We start from the raw sequence: 14,646 nt of genomic DNA on the forward strand, positions 1-14,646 counted from the left end.
AAATTTCAAACCAAAAGCACAGTCAAAACCATCTAAAATACACATAACAATAAAGAATACCTGGTTATAACATCATCTACTCTTGATCATTACATAGCCTAAGTTATTCTACATATTGTTAAAAAAAATTACTCCAATATGTAAAGTCACCTTCAGTTTAAATTATTAAATTTTCATTTATTCCCTAGTTTCTAACCACTGGCCTGAAATGCATTTGATTACAATTAACACTGTTTCTTCATGACATAGTTCAAACAAAAACAATAATGGAGCATTAAAATATATTACTGTACAACATTATCATTACTATTATAGTTTAACTACTCCAAGAGACAAATTTCTTAACTCTCATATGACAATTCTGACAGATTTCTTAGGGCAATTAGTTTCCAAGACTTTAAAGCTGTTGTTGTGCACTTATTGTTAACAAATAGTTTAACCAGACAACTGAGTTAACATTCTTAACTCTCATAGTACATCAGATCTTATTTACTACATTGCAACTGCTCAAAAATTTATTAATTGGATACCAAGAATGTTGATGATTCTGACAAAATTGCTTTTAAAGATTGGTTTCCAATACTAGATATACATTGTCGACTGGCAACTGGAAATGATTGCAGGTATTACGGTGTATAAGTGTTGATCTCTATTCTGTGCATTCAGGGCTTCAGTCATGTAGATTTCTCATCAAATACCCCAAGCTTGATAGCTGTGACCATTTCATGAAGATAAATCATTCCCAAGTTCCTATCATTTATTGATAATATAGGGGTTCGGATATATGTACTGGCAAATCACTTACAGAAGCAGGTATACCTTATCTTGTCACAATGATTGCAGCTTTGGATGCTTCATATCTTCATGTTCCTGAATGCCTATTTGGGTAGAGACCCAAAATATTTCAAAAGTTAAAAGTTTGGTGGTTTCAGTCCTCCCATAGGCTATTGCCTCTCGGTTGGATATCAGCCGGGTAACGCCAACCACCTGTGCTAGCCAGACGGCATTGTATAATTTGTGGCACTAAATTTTAATTCATTAAATGTGGATTTTTTGGATAGCAATTATGAAATGCTTCTAAAGTCATTCTGAATCACCGAAAAATGATATTGTTAAGATACAATAAAGTTTTGTACATACTTACCTGGCAGATATATACTTAGCTATAGACTCCGTCGTCCCCGACAGAAATTCGAATTTTGCGGCACACGCTGCAGGTAGGTCAGGTGATCTACCGCCCCTGCCGCTGGGTGGCAGGAATAGGAACGATTACCGTTCTAGAACCAGATTTTCTCTTCCACCTGTCTCCTGAGGGGAGGCTTGGGTGGGCCCCATGGGCCAACTCAATTATATACCTGCCAGGTAAGTATGTACAAAACTTTATTGTATCTTAACAATATCATTTTTGTACATGGAACTTACCCAGCAGATATATACTTAGCTGATTGACACCCTTGGTGGTGGGAAAGAGACAACTATTTACTGAATAGACAGGTAAACAACATACGTTGTAGGTAATAAATAAATAAAACCTTGGTTCCTACTTGATCAGGCGGCGGAAGACTCCATGGCTAATGCCTAGGAATCTGCTTCGCCTCCAAGAGCCTCAGCAAGGATGTGACCTATGGCTAAGAGTTCTTGTGGGTCTGTCGATGGGGTCTTATCCATTTACTCGACAGAGCCTCTTACATGACAATATGCCTATGCCTAGTGGCATAATTAAGGAGCACAACACCGATCCCGATCACCTGATCCTAACACGAGGGTTAGTGCTTAAGTTGAAAAGAGTTATCTACAAACTCCTTTCAAACAACCCAAAGAAAAAAACACGACGTTAAATAAAATTTAACTCACTAGTTAAGGATCAGTATCTGCTCCCTATCCCAGCAATGTATCCGCAGATACGTATCAACCAAGCGAGAAGGATCCCTCGAAGGTTATCTTGACATCCTTCGGATAATGGGAAGTCAACACAGAGTTGCATCTCCCGTATGTGACAGCTAATATGTCCTTATGACATATTGTTAGGGAAAGAACAAGAATTCGGAAAAGCTCGCACTTCATGCGCTTTTAATTCTCAGCTGTTTGAAGGAATCATCAATGCACTTATCAAGTGCTTAGGAGATCACAATGTCTCAAAGAAGGCCAGGGCGTTCTTTGATATAGATCTCTTCTGGGTGAAGCCTGGAGCCTGGCTAGCGCTTTGTGCCTGGCAGGCGCCTAGCGCCTGTCTAGCGCCTCGCGCCTGGCTGGAGCCTTGTGCCTGAATGGCGCCTAGAGCCTGGCTGGAGCCTCGCGCCTGGATGGCGCCTTGCGCCTGGCTGGCGCCTCGCGCCTGGCTGGTGCCTGATTGGCTCCTCCTTCCTGGCTAGCGCCTCGCGCCTGGCTGGAGCCTTGCGCCTGGAAGGCACCTGGAGCCTGGCAGAAGACTTCATGATTACTGTCTATGAGTCTGCATGTCTCAAGAGTTTCAGCAAGGTAGGGACCTATGACTGACAAACCCTTCTGGATCATGTCAATGGGGGCTAGCCCGCTTACACGACAGAGCCTTCTCGGATCGTGCCAATGGGGGCTGACCCACTTACATGGCAGAGCCTTACCTGTATCATATCAATGGGGACTAGCCCTCTTACATGACAGAGCTTTAGGTTTCTCTTTGTTACTGGAAGGGAGCCTTGCGCCTGGATGGATCCTCAATCCTGACTGGAGCCTAGCCTTGAAGGAGCCTGGCACCTGGATGGCGCCGGGCTGGCTTCTAGAGCCTGGCCGGTGCCTCGCGCCTGGCTTGGCTCCTTCACACTTGCTGGAGCTTCGAGCTTGGAAGAGTCTCTAGGCTGTCTGGCGATGTCCACATCGGACACTCTTATATCTGTCCGATTTGTTCGCCTCTGGCGCATTTGCTCCAGGTTGGAGGCCCGCTCCTTCTCAGTATCCGACCATGACAGAGTTCCTTGGAACTGTCCGCCTCTGGCGTTTTTCGCCTGTATTGGCATTTGGCGCCTGGCTGGCGCTACATTGTCCGAGAGTCCTGAACAACCACATAGTTTATCAGGAGACTGGAGAAGGATGGAAGAAATTCTTCCCCTTTGAGCTTTTGGCCCCTGGCAAGGGGAGGTGATTTTAGTCAGCTACACCCAGTAGACGACAGGATATCTAACAATACGAGAGAGAAGAGTCTTCCTCCGAGGAGGATCCTTCGTGAACACTTCTTTTGCTAACGAGATCTCTTCTTACATGTTGATGAGGTTCCTCGTTGCAGAATCTTCCCTATCTTTGTGCCCGAAGGAAGGGAAGGAGTCTGGAAGTCGAAGGAGACTCTGAGCTGAAATTGGGCGGAACCCTGATTTCTAGCTCTTATTGTATCCTTCTGAATACCTTCTGGGAAGCATTTTGAGCCCTCATCGCACCCCGAAGACTCTGTAGGCAAACGTTTAAACCATCTCTTCTTCTGTAGATGAAAATGTAAGTACCCTGCCTGGGCAACGAAACTTCTATCTGAAAGCGTTGCGTCAGGAATAGAGGGATTTAGTTCTTTTGCCAGACATACTATGCTGGCAAGAACCCATTGCCGAGTCTCCATTGAATCTGATGTGAGATTCCAATGCACAAAAAATTCACTTGTCTTCTTGGTCGTTTAGGGCTAAGAGAAACAAAGAATTCCTTCATAAACTTCCTCAAAGAAGTTTGATGAGGAGCAGTTCCATTTTGTTGGAACACGGAATCTGTGGCCACAAAAAGATCCCATTCGAAGTACATGATATCCTACTCTTGTCGTATTGCGGTATCGTATAAGATCCCGAAGATCTTAATCCTCTGTTATCTCTAATTCCCCTTGTAGAGACAGAGTATAGCCTTTTACTGCGTTCTTTGATAGCAGATATATACATAGGTGATTCTTCCATCTGAAAGTGAAGAAAAAACCTCGCTATGTGGTTCACAGAGGTATCGGAAGAGGACAGTTTCCTCATTCCATCTAGCACGATCTGCAGCAATTCTATGTCTTAGCCATGACTATTGTCATTTACCTTGAAAAAACCTCTCATTCATGTCCACTTCTGGTCAGTCTGCACGCGGACAGACTCAGAGTGGAGAGGTTTTTTTAGGTCTATTTATAATAGATTCTGATAGAATATCCAAATACTCTTGGAAAAGCCTTACGAAACATGCTGTGAGAAGAACGTGACTTCTGTGAATCCAACCTCTCTAAGGCCAAAATGAGGCATACATCCTCTCTTCCTTTGACGCCCATTTATCTTAATATCTGTTAAGAATTTATAACTAGGGGAAAAAAGACTAAAGTTTATTCCCCTTCTTTAAATTTAAAGATGTCTTATATTGCTACCTCTCTTGGTTCGAGGAAAAGGAAGCAGTCTAAAGGAAGCCTGTTCGTCTTCTACCTTACAAAGAGATCTATGAAGAAGACTTTCCGCAGGTTCTCACAACTCTTTTCAATAAATGTTAGACATACGTTAACAGTTATTATCTTCGATTGAGAAGGTTCTCACGGACATGCAAAATCTTGCATCGAACCTCTTAAGGATCGTTACGTTCCGTGTCTGTTCCCAAATAGGTTCTCTTTTGTTAACGCGAACAGGGGCGAAAAGAGAGATTCTCGATGCTCTTTGCGATATGAGAGAGTCATGGAATTGGCCTAAGTGATTAAAATAAATCATTTCATCATTCCTTGTAAGCGACCCCTTTTCGATAAAATGGGTAACGAAATCAGGAACGAATCTTGCCGTTACCGAGCCTGCTGTCCGAGAGGCTACTGGACTCTTAGGTTAATAACTCGCTAAAACGAGAAAATATCTTGGATGGTGCTTCTGGCGCTTCTGGCGCAATTTGCGCCAGGCTGGCGCTTCCTTCTAGTTCTTTTTAGGTTATGTGCCATAACATCTATGCCTTTATGGTACCCGACATCCTTCACATGTTAATTCCGTTCTTAGTGGGAAAAAACTTTTATATACGTAGTATAGTCCAGTCAGGGAAACAACTTCTGCCACTAAGAGAATGTTTCCCATCCGACTCACCCAACTTCTCTTGAGCAATATCCGATTCTAAAAGGGTTGTGTGCGTTTCTCGAAAGGATGAGAGAATTATATATATCGCGCTCTGCCGTATTAGAATCCTTTATGATACTGTCACATTGTGGTAAACAGCATTAATCTAGGAAACCTTTGTAAGGATACTAGGAATTCTGTAGTTAACCTCGGTATGTGCATAAGACTTGACCATACCGTAGTCTTAAAGTGAATTCTCTACTACATTCATCTTCTCACTAAGCATGTACTCTAATAAGCCATGCTTTCGTAAGCATGAGAGCATTATACAATATTGAGTTCCGCTGCGTTAGAATCCTTTAAAAATGTTACCTACGGTAAACAGCATTGAAATGTTGTAATATCTTTCTTATTGAAAGCTTCTTAGCAAAAGGCAGACAATATTTTATTTATGTTTGCTTAACTATCCCCTCAATCCGAGGCTAAAACCACGATTGTAGGGGAGAGACACGGTCAGTCATTCCATCCCGCAGGAGACAGACATGTAACCGACCACTCATGACCGACACCTACATGATACTGCATTGGTGTCTAAGCGATAGCAGTCTCGTAACTCATTAGCCGACTGGCTTTACTCTTCCAGAGTTGCCAGCTACTCCATTTAATAAAGGAATCTTATAAAATTATTATCGAACTTCAGGAAGTTCTTATAATGCATATTTAAGCGAAACAAGACTTAGATAAATCTAGAAGCTAAGTAGGTGTTGCCTTAACAATCCCTTTAAGCGTAGTCCTTCCTAGGAAATTCCTGGAAGGATACTGGTAATTGAGTTGCTCAGCAAAGAAGTAACTACGGTATGTGCTTATGATTTGCCGTATCGTATTCTCATACAGCAGATACTCTACTACCTTCTTTCCCTGCCGAGGCAGATAGAGAAAGGAAAAATTTTTACTATCTTCGTTCTATTCGTTAATAGAACGATAAAAAGAGTATATATATCTCCTTAAGGAAGGAAGTTAATCCAGGAACTCTTTAAATCTTCGTGATTTCCTCATAAATCGTGGAAGAGACAGAATTCCTGTTCATCTGTAGGGTTTACGGAAGGAAGTAGATATTTCCTATCCGCCATCATACCCAAACGTCGATGAGATTCTTATAAGAAAACTCCCAAAGCTCTTGCCTCTTCATAACGAGGGAAGAGCATGAATGAAGGAGAGAGTCCTCTGAATAATGAAAAAATGGCTTCTCTTAGTCTCAGAATCCTTCTGGCAAAAGCGACGGCCGCCTGTGCGACATCTTGCACCTTTGCCAGGGGAAAGTTGCTCAAGTTAAAAACTCAAAGAGGAGCCTCACGACTGACCTCTCTCTCATAAGAAGATCAGGAATATTCTGGCGCCTGGCTCCTTGCGCCTAGCGCCTGGAATGTTCCGCGCGCCTGGAATGTTCCGCACGCTAGAAAGGAGACTCGCTCCTGGAACGTTCCGCTTGCGTGGAAGGTCCCGTGCGCCCTGATAGTTCTGAGCGCTTACTAGACCCCTTTTAGAAAGAGTCTCTTGCCCGGAAACGTTCAATGGAAGGATCGTTCTGATTGCCACTCTACTATAAGGCTCCTTGCTCTAGCCGTCTGTTTTTCTGGCGCAATTTGCGCCAGGCTAGCGCTTCATCTCTGTGAAGGCGCCTTGCGCCAAGAAAAATTTTCTAGAACGCGGCTCATGTTTGGTTGTAGGAACGCGGCTCGCGCTAGTCTGTTAGCTGGAACGCGGCTCGCTGCTGGCTATTGGAACGTAGCTCACGCTAGCTTGCTGGAACGCGGCTTCCTGGCAGCGGCTGGCTCTTGCTCAGTGTTCTCTTAGTTTTCAGAGAACGCGCTAGATCATCGAAACTCCAAACATACATTCTTCGTCTTTTCGGATGTAAGATGAAGAGATGCACTTTTTTAAGGATGCCTTATCAATGGCTATCCTTGGCAGTCTGGGACGTTCTACAGAACCTGCCGAGGGGACGCCTGACCGGTGGGGGTTCTCCCTAACCTTCCTGCGGCTGTCGACTTTCCTCCTCCACTGGGTCAGGGAGTTTGGAAGAGGTCTAGGCCTGGAAGCGCTATGGAGCCGATCAGACGCACCCTCCACTGCACTGGGAACACTATATTCACTTCTTACCTTTTAAGAGCTCGCCTTTTGAGCTCCATCCATTATCTTCAAATTTGCACATATGAATTTGTAGATTCTGTGGAGTAAGAAGGTGATGAGGAAGCAACAACTTCTAGTATTGTCAATACTCTAACTGCTCGTTAGTACGAGAGCTCTTAAAGCTTCTAAAGGAAGCGTATCTAGTTATATGCTTTCTGACTTCCTAAAGTAGGAAGTTAGATCTTATATTTCCTTCATCAAGTTCTAACACTTATACACGTATTAGTGAAAAAAATAAAATCAATATTTCCCTTATTGCAAAATATATGAGTGTCTACCAAAAAATTCGGTAGTTTCACGTAATATATTCTTCGAAATTTCGAAGCCAAATTTATTAAAAAGTTAATAAAAGCGTATGCCAAACCAAAGACCCAGTACTTCCCTGCAAAAGACAGCCCAGAAGGTCGATGGCGATGAAAAAACGAAAATCAAGTCAGGAGGTAGCAACAACGTATGTTGACACTACCGCGACAGAGAAAATCTGGATCTAGAACGGTAATCGTTCCTATTCCTGCCACCCAGCGGCAGGGGCGGTAGACCTACCTGCAGCGTGTGCCGCGAAATTCGAATTTCTGTCGGGGACGACGGAGTCTATAGCTAAGTATATATCTGCTGGGTAAGTTCCAAGTACAAAATGAGAAATTTTTGCGGTGGCATATTTTTTATGATCTTACAGCTGACACCTTATCACAAAAAATTCTGCTTTGAAAATAGATTCGTTATTGGGTGATGAAAACTGCCTTATTTCACTAAAAGATATTGCAGCTAATCCTACGTCAGAAGATGATTTGGCCCTGTCTATAAAAATGATATTGTCATGTTACAATAAAGTTTTATACATACTTACCTGACAGATATATACTTAGCTATAGACTCCGTCGTCTCCGACAGAATTTCAAATTTCGCGGCACACGCTACCGGTAGGTCAGGTGATCTACCGCCCTGCCCTGGGTGGCAGGACTAGGAACCATTCCCGTTTTCTAATCAGAATTCTTCTCTTCCACCTGTCTCCTGCGGGGAGGCTGGGTGGGCCATTAATCGTATATATCTGTCAGGTAAGTATGTATAAAACTTTATTGTAACATGACAATATCATTTTTATACATTCAACTTCCCTGCCAGATATATACTTAGCTGATTAGCACCCATTGGTGGTGGGTAAGAGACAGCTAACTACTGAAATAGACAGGTAAACAACATATGTTGTAGGTATTAATAAACCTTGGTTCCTACCTTATTAGGCTGAAGACTTCGCGGCTACTGCCTTGGAGTCTGCTTAGCCTCAAGAGCCTCAGCGAGATATTGATCTATGGCTTAAGAGTTCTTGTGGGTCTGCCAATGGGGTCTTATCCTAAAGGCCTTTGTCATTGGGTGCTATTCCACTAACATGACAATACACCTTGTTCAAGGAGCACAACACCGATCCCGATCACCTGATCCTAACATCCATGTTAGTTCTAAGATTGCAAGGAGTTATCCCCGAACTCCTTACAAACAACCAAAAACTCGAAACATAATTACACTTTCATTTTTACAAAATATACAAAAAAAATTTTGTACTCCCCTACTAGCCATACATACCCTTGATCCCCTACCAGCAATGACACTATGCTCCCGTGCGACATCAGTGAGCTTGCTAATAGAAAACCAAGCACATATCTGACAAGAGGGTTTATGTACGATAAAACACAATATTTAAGGATCAGTCTTTGCTCCAAGACCCAGCACTGTATCTGCTGATACAAATGGACCTAGAGAGAAGCACTTCTCATAGGTCACTCTCACATCCTTCAGATAATGAGATGCAAACACTGAATTGCACCTCCAATACGTAGTCTCAATGATATTTTTAAGAGACATATTCTTTTGGAACGCCAAGGACGTTGCTACTGCTCTCACCTCATGGGTCTTGACCTTTAGAAGACCGAAGGATTCCTCCGAGCAGTTCTTGTGAGCGTCCGTAATTACGCTTCTCACAAAGAAAGCAAGGCGTTCTTGGACATGAGTCTTTTGGGGTTCTTCACCACACACCAAAGACCTTGTTGACAAGCTCCCATCTGTCTCTTCCTCTCTAAATAAAATTTAAGAGCTCTCACTGGACAGAGAGACCTCTCTATCTCTCTGCCTACGAGGTTAGATATACCTTTTACTTCAAAGCTTCTGGGCCAAGGTTTTGACGGGTTTTCGTTCTTCGCCAGAAACATTGTCTGGAACGAACAGATGGCAGTATCTCCTTTGAACCCCACTGTGGAATCTAGAGCGTGTAATTCGCTCGTCCTCTTGGCTGTAGCGAGAGACAACAGGAATAAGCATTTCCTAGTGACGTCGCGGAAGGAAGCCAGATGTAAAGGCTCGAATTTATCCGATGAAAGGAATTTCAGGACCACGTCCAGATTCCAACTAGGTGTTCTAGGAGTTGCTGCTTTTGAAGTTTCAAAGGATCTAATTAGATCGTGTAGATCTTTGTTGTCTGCAATATCTAGCCCTCGATTTCTAAATACTGAAGACAGCATGCTTCTGTATCCCTTTATTGTTGAGACAGATAGGTGTGATTCCTCTCTCAGAAAGAGGAGGAAATCGGCAATATTCACTATAGAGGTACTGGAGGAGGACAGCTTCTGACTCTTACACCACCTCCTAAAGACTTCCCACTTCGATTGGTATACTCTTCTCGTCGAAGCTCTGCGGGCTCTAGCGATAGAGCCCGCAGCCTTGCGAGAAAAGCCCCTCGCTCTGACAAGTCTTTCGATAGTCGAAAGGCAGTCAGAGCGAGACCTGGGAGGTTGTGATGAAACCTCTCGAAGTGGGGTTGTCTGAGTAGATCTGGTCTGTTTGGAAGAGATCTGGGGAAGTCCACTATCCACTCCAGTACCTCCGTGAACCATTCCTGGGCTGGCCAAAATGGGGCTATTAGTGTCAACTTCGTGTTCTTCGAAGCTACGAACTTCCTGAGCACTTCCCCCAGGATCTTGAACGGGGGAAAGGCGTATGCGTCCACACCCGACCAATCCAGGAGAAACGCGTCTATTGCGAAGGCTCTCGGATCTTTCACTAGAGAGCAAAAGATCTCTATTCTTTTGGAGAGGAACGTCGCAAACAGGTCTATGTGAGGTCTCCCCCACAGGGACCAAAGACTTCGACACACTTCTTCGTGTAGAGTCCATTCTGTGGGCAGGACCTGATTCCTCCTGCTCAGTCTGTCCGCTCTCACATTCTTTATCCCTTGAACAAACTCTGTGAGGAGAGTTATGCCTCTTTCTTCTGTCCAGGTTAACAGGTGTCTTGTTAACTGAAAGAGGGAGAAAGAGTGCGTGCCTCCTTGCTTGCGTATGTAAGCCAGAGCTGTGGTGTTGTCCGAGTTTATCTGTATCACCCCGCCTCTGACTATCTCTTCGAAGAACTTTAAGGCTAGGTGTATGGCCACTAGTTCCTTGCAATTGATGTGCCAGGACACCTGTTCCTTTGTCCAGGTGCCTGACACCTCCCTTGCTCCTAGCGTCGCTCCCATCCCGACTCCGAAGCGTCGGAATATAACACTTGGTCTGGGTTCTGCAGGGCAAGCGATACGCCTTCGTTCTTTTGAGGAGGAAGGATCCACCACCTCAAATGATCTTTTACCTCTTGTGGAAGCGGGAAGATGTCCGAGAGTTGTCCCGTCTTCCAACTCCACACCCCTTTCAGGAAAAACTGAAGAGGGCGAAGGTGAAGCCTCCCCAGAGAGAAGAACTTTTCTAGTGAGGACAGGGTCCCTAAAAGGCTCAGATAATCCTCGCTGACTGTTCTTTCTCTCTAAGAAGCTCGAGATTTTCGACAAACCTCGAGTGATTCTTTCTCGCGAAGGAAATACTCGAAAACCCCGAGAATCCATCTGAATCCCCAGATAGACCAAGCTCTGGCTGGGGATCAGCTGCGACTTCTCGAGGTTGACGAGTAATCCCAGCGATTCTATCATGTTCCTTGTTACTGATAGGTCCTCCAAGCACTGAATCTCCGACTTGGCCCTGATCAGCCAGTCGTCCAAGTAGAGGGAGATGTTTATTCCCTCTAGGTGAAGCCATCTTGCCACATTCGCCATCAGGTTGGTGAATACTTGCGGAGCTGTAGACAGACCGAAGCACAGAGCCCTGAATTGAAAAATCTTGTCTCCTATTACAAAACGAAGATATTTCTTTGACAAATGGTGAATGGGAACGTGGAAATATGCATCTTGCAAGTCCAGAGAGACCATCCAATCTCCTGGACGAAGAGCCGACATTACTGAAGCGGACGTTTCCATGCGAAACTTCTTTTTCTGAACAAAGCGATTCAGAGCGCTTACGTCCAGAACTGGTCTCCACCCCCCCGATGCCTTTGGTACTAGAAAAAGGCGATTGTAAAAATCCCGGGGAGTGTGGATCCTGCACAAGTTCGATGGCCTCCTTTTCCCACATTTGTTCCACCATTTGAAGGAGAGTCTTTCTCATTACAGGGTCTCTGTACCTCGCTGACAGTTCCCGAGGCGTAGATGTTAGGGGAGGGCTGTCCTCGAAGGGGATTACATATCCCTTCTTTAGGACCGACACTGACCAAGGGTCGGCTCCCCTTTTTGCCCATACTCCTGCAAAGTTCAGGAGTCTGGCGCCCACTGGTGCTTGGAGGAGCAACAAGTCATTTGGTTTTCTTGAAAGGTCTAAAGGAAGACCTTCCTCTCTTGTCAGAGCTCTTCTTTCTGGCAGGGGGACGAGCCGCTGCACCTCCACAAAGGGCTGCTGAGGAGGACGAGAGTCCTTCTTAATCGCCGACACTACAGGGCGTCCTTTCTTGGACGTTTGTGTTAGCAGGTCCTGTGTCGCCTTCTCAGTTAGCGAGCGAGATATATCCTTCACTAACTGAGAAGGAAACAGATGATCCGATAGAGGGGCGAACAATAAAGCAGTCCTCTGGCTCGGAGAAACCCCTTTTGATAATAGGGATCCATATACTGATCTCTTCTTCAGGAGACCAGCACCAAAAAGGGAAGCCACTTCTCCCGAACCATCCTGTACTGCCTTGTCCATGCAAGACAGGACGCTATGGAGAATCTCTGGGTTTTTAAGAAACTCCGGATCTTTAGATTTGTTGGCCAGAACTCCGAGTGACCAATCCAGAAAGTTGAACACCTCCAAAGTGACAAAAAGTCCCTTTAGAAAGTGGTTCAACTCCGAAGTGCTCCACATCGATCTGACCGATCCTAAGGAGTGACGTCTAGAGGCTCCACTAAATGGAAAAGTCCGCATCTGCCGAGCAGGCAGAGAAAGACCCATAGTCTCTCCTGTCCCATACCAAATACCTCTCTTTCCATGTAGTTTGGAAGGAGGCATGCAGAATGCCGTCTTTCCCAACTCTTTCTTCTTGTCCATCAAGAATCTAAAGAATGGAGTGCCTTCTTCATCGAAATTGCAGGCTTCATTTTCAGAAAGGCCGAAGATTTTGCCGTAGCCGAGCTCGAAAACAGAGAACGAGGAGAAGGAGGAGCCGCCGGACTAAGAGAGTCTCCAAACTGTAGCAATAATGAGGCTAAGACCTTATAACTCGAGAGTCCCTCATTTGCAGGAGGTTCGTCATCAGACAAATCGTCTAAACCTCGATCAGACGAAGGAGAAAGCTCACGTTTGGAGGGAGAGTCCTTCCAAGGACCATCCATACGATCTGAAGAGGAGCTCCTATTTGGAGACGAGTCATAAATTCCAGGAACGAGTCTCCGACTCCTGCCTCCTGGCTCTTGACTCTTGCCTCCTGACTCTTGCCTCCTGACTCCTGCCTCCTGGCTCCTGACTCCTGCCTCCTGACTCCGGACTCCTGCCTCCTGACTCCGGACTCCTGGCTCCTGCCTCCTGACTCCTGACTCCTGCCTCCTGCCTCCTGGCTCCTGGCTCTTGACTCCTGACTCCTGCCTCTTGCCTCCTGGCTCTTGCCTCCTGGCTCTTGCCTCCTGGCTCTTGCCTCCTGGCTCCTGCCTCCTGCCTGGATGCCTCCACACTCCTGGCTCTTGGCTCCTGCCTCCTGGTTGACTCCTCACTCCTGGCTCTTGGCTCCTGCCTCCTGGGTGACTCCTCACTCCTGGCCGGTGCCAGACGTCTGATAGGTTCATCCACGTTCGTACAGGAAACCTCACCTCGAGTAGGAGCATCGATCCTGGCGGCAGATACCTCCATACGTCTGGAGGATCTTTTGATCGGAAGGGAAGAGTCTTTCCTTCTAGGAGGCTCCTTGACAGAACTCCTACAAAAGACGAAATCTGCTCTTGCATCGCCATCATGAACCTCTTCGTAACCTCCTCTTTATCCTCTTCGGGAGGAGGGGAAGGAGGAGGGGAGGAGTCCATAGCCTCCACCTCCTGACTCCTTCTCACTCTGGTTGAAAGAATGGCTCTTCTTGCCTTCTTAACTCCGAAGGACACTCCTCAGGGAAGTTTTCTGGGATCGAATCAATCGTCGGAGCCTTCCAACTCCTTCTTTGACGTGGTCGAGATCGATCTGAATCTCTCCAATCACGTCTCGGAGATGAAGATCCCGACGACGAAAAACACTCACGCAGGACGCTTTTACAATAGCGATCCTTGGCAGTCTGGGGTGTCACAGAAACCGCCGAAGGGACACCTGATCGGTGGGGATTCTCCACAACCTCCTTTCGGTTTTCGACATTCCTTCTCCTCTGGGCATGTGAGCTTGGAAGAGGTCTAGACCTAGGAGCGTGCGGAGCCGACCAGATGCCCCCTCCACTACACTGGGGACACTCATATCACTGTCCACTGAATATTCCACTAGCCTTACCTTGTATGGCAGCCATTTTGTTTTCCATCAACTTGAAGGCTGCTTTTAGATCCGCAAGTTCTTTCGCTGAATCTACAGGTTCTGCAATAGGAGAAGGGGCTGCAATGGAAGGAGAAGTAGCAATACTTACCCTTGGGGAAAGATCCCAAGCTAGGAATTAGTTTCAGATCTCGAACTACTTAAAACTTCTATAGGAAGCCTTCCTCACTCTTTCTCTCTCTAACTTTTTTAAATAATTAGTTAGATTCTTCCATTCGTTCTCACTCAAATTCTCACATTCCTTGCAAGTATTAGTAAAAGAACATTCATACTCCCTGCAACCCTTGCATACAGTGTGAGGGTCTACCGAAGCTTTCGGCAACCTCACCTTACAGCCTACATTCACACAACGTCTCACAACCATTCCAGAGTCAGACATTTTTAAAGAAAAATCCAAAATCAAGTCCACAAAACAGTCCACAAAAGCGTATGCCAATCCAACAATCCAGATACGTCACCAAAAGTCGGTCAAGAAGATCAATTGCCGGTGAAAAAAGAAAAACCAATCGAGAGGAACCAACAACAATGTTGATGGCCCGGGCGACAGAAGAATTCTGATTAGAAAACGGGAATAGTTCCTAGTCCTGCCACCCAGGGCAGGGCGGTAGATCACCTGACCTACCGGT

At 45.4% G+C, this 14,646-nt stretch overlaps 1 protein-coding gene across 1 annotated transcript in view; it reads right to left on the reverse strand.

The window, feature by feature from the left end:
* Positions 1 to 14,646, reverse strand: part of LOC135201807 (drebrin-like protein) — a 163,386-nt gene that overhangs the window by 116,395 nt on the left and 32,345 nt on the right.

The sequence above is a fragment of the Macrobrachium nipponense genome, chromosome 28, assembly GCF_015104395.2.
Source record: "Macrobrachium nipponense isolate FS-2020 chromosome 28, ASM1510439v2, whole genome shotgun sequence".
Taxonomy (NCBI): domain Eukaryota; kingdom Metazoa; phylum Arthropoda; class Malacostraca; order Decapoda; family Palaemonidae; genus Macrobrachium; species Macrobrachium nipponense.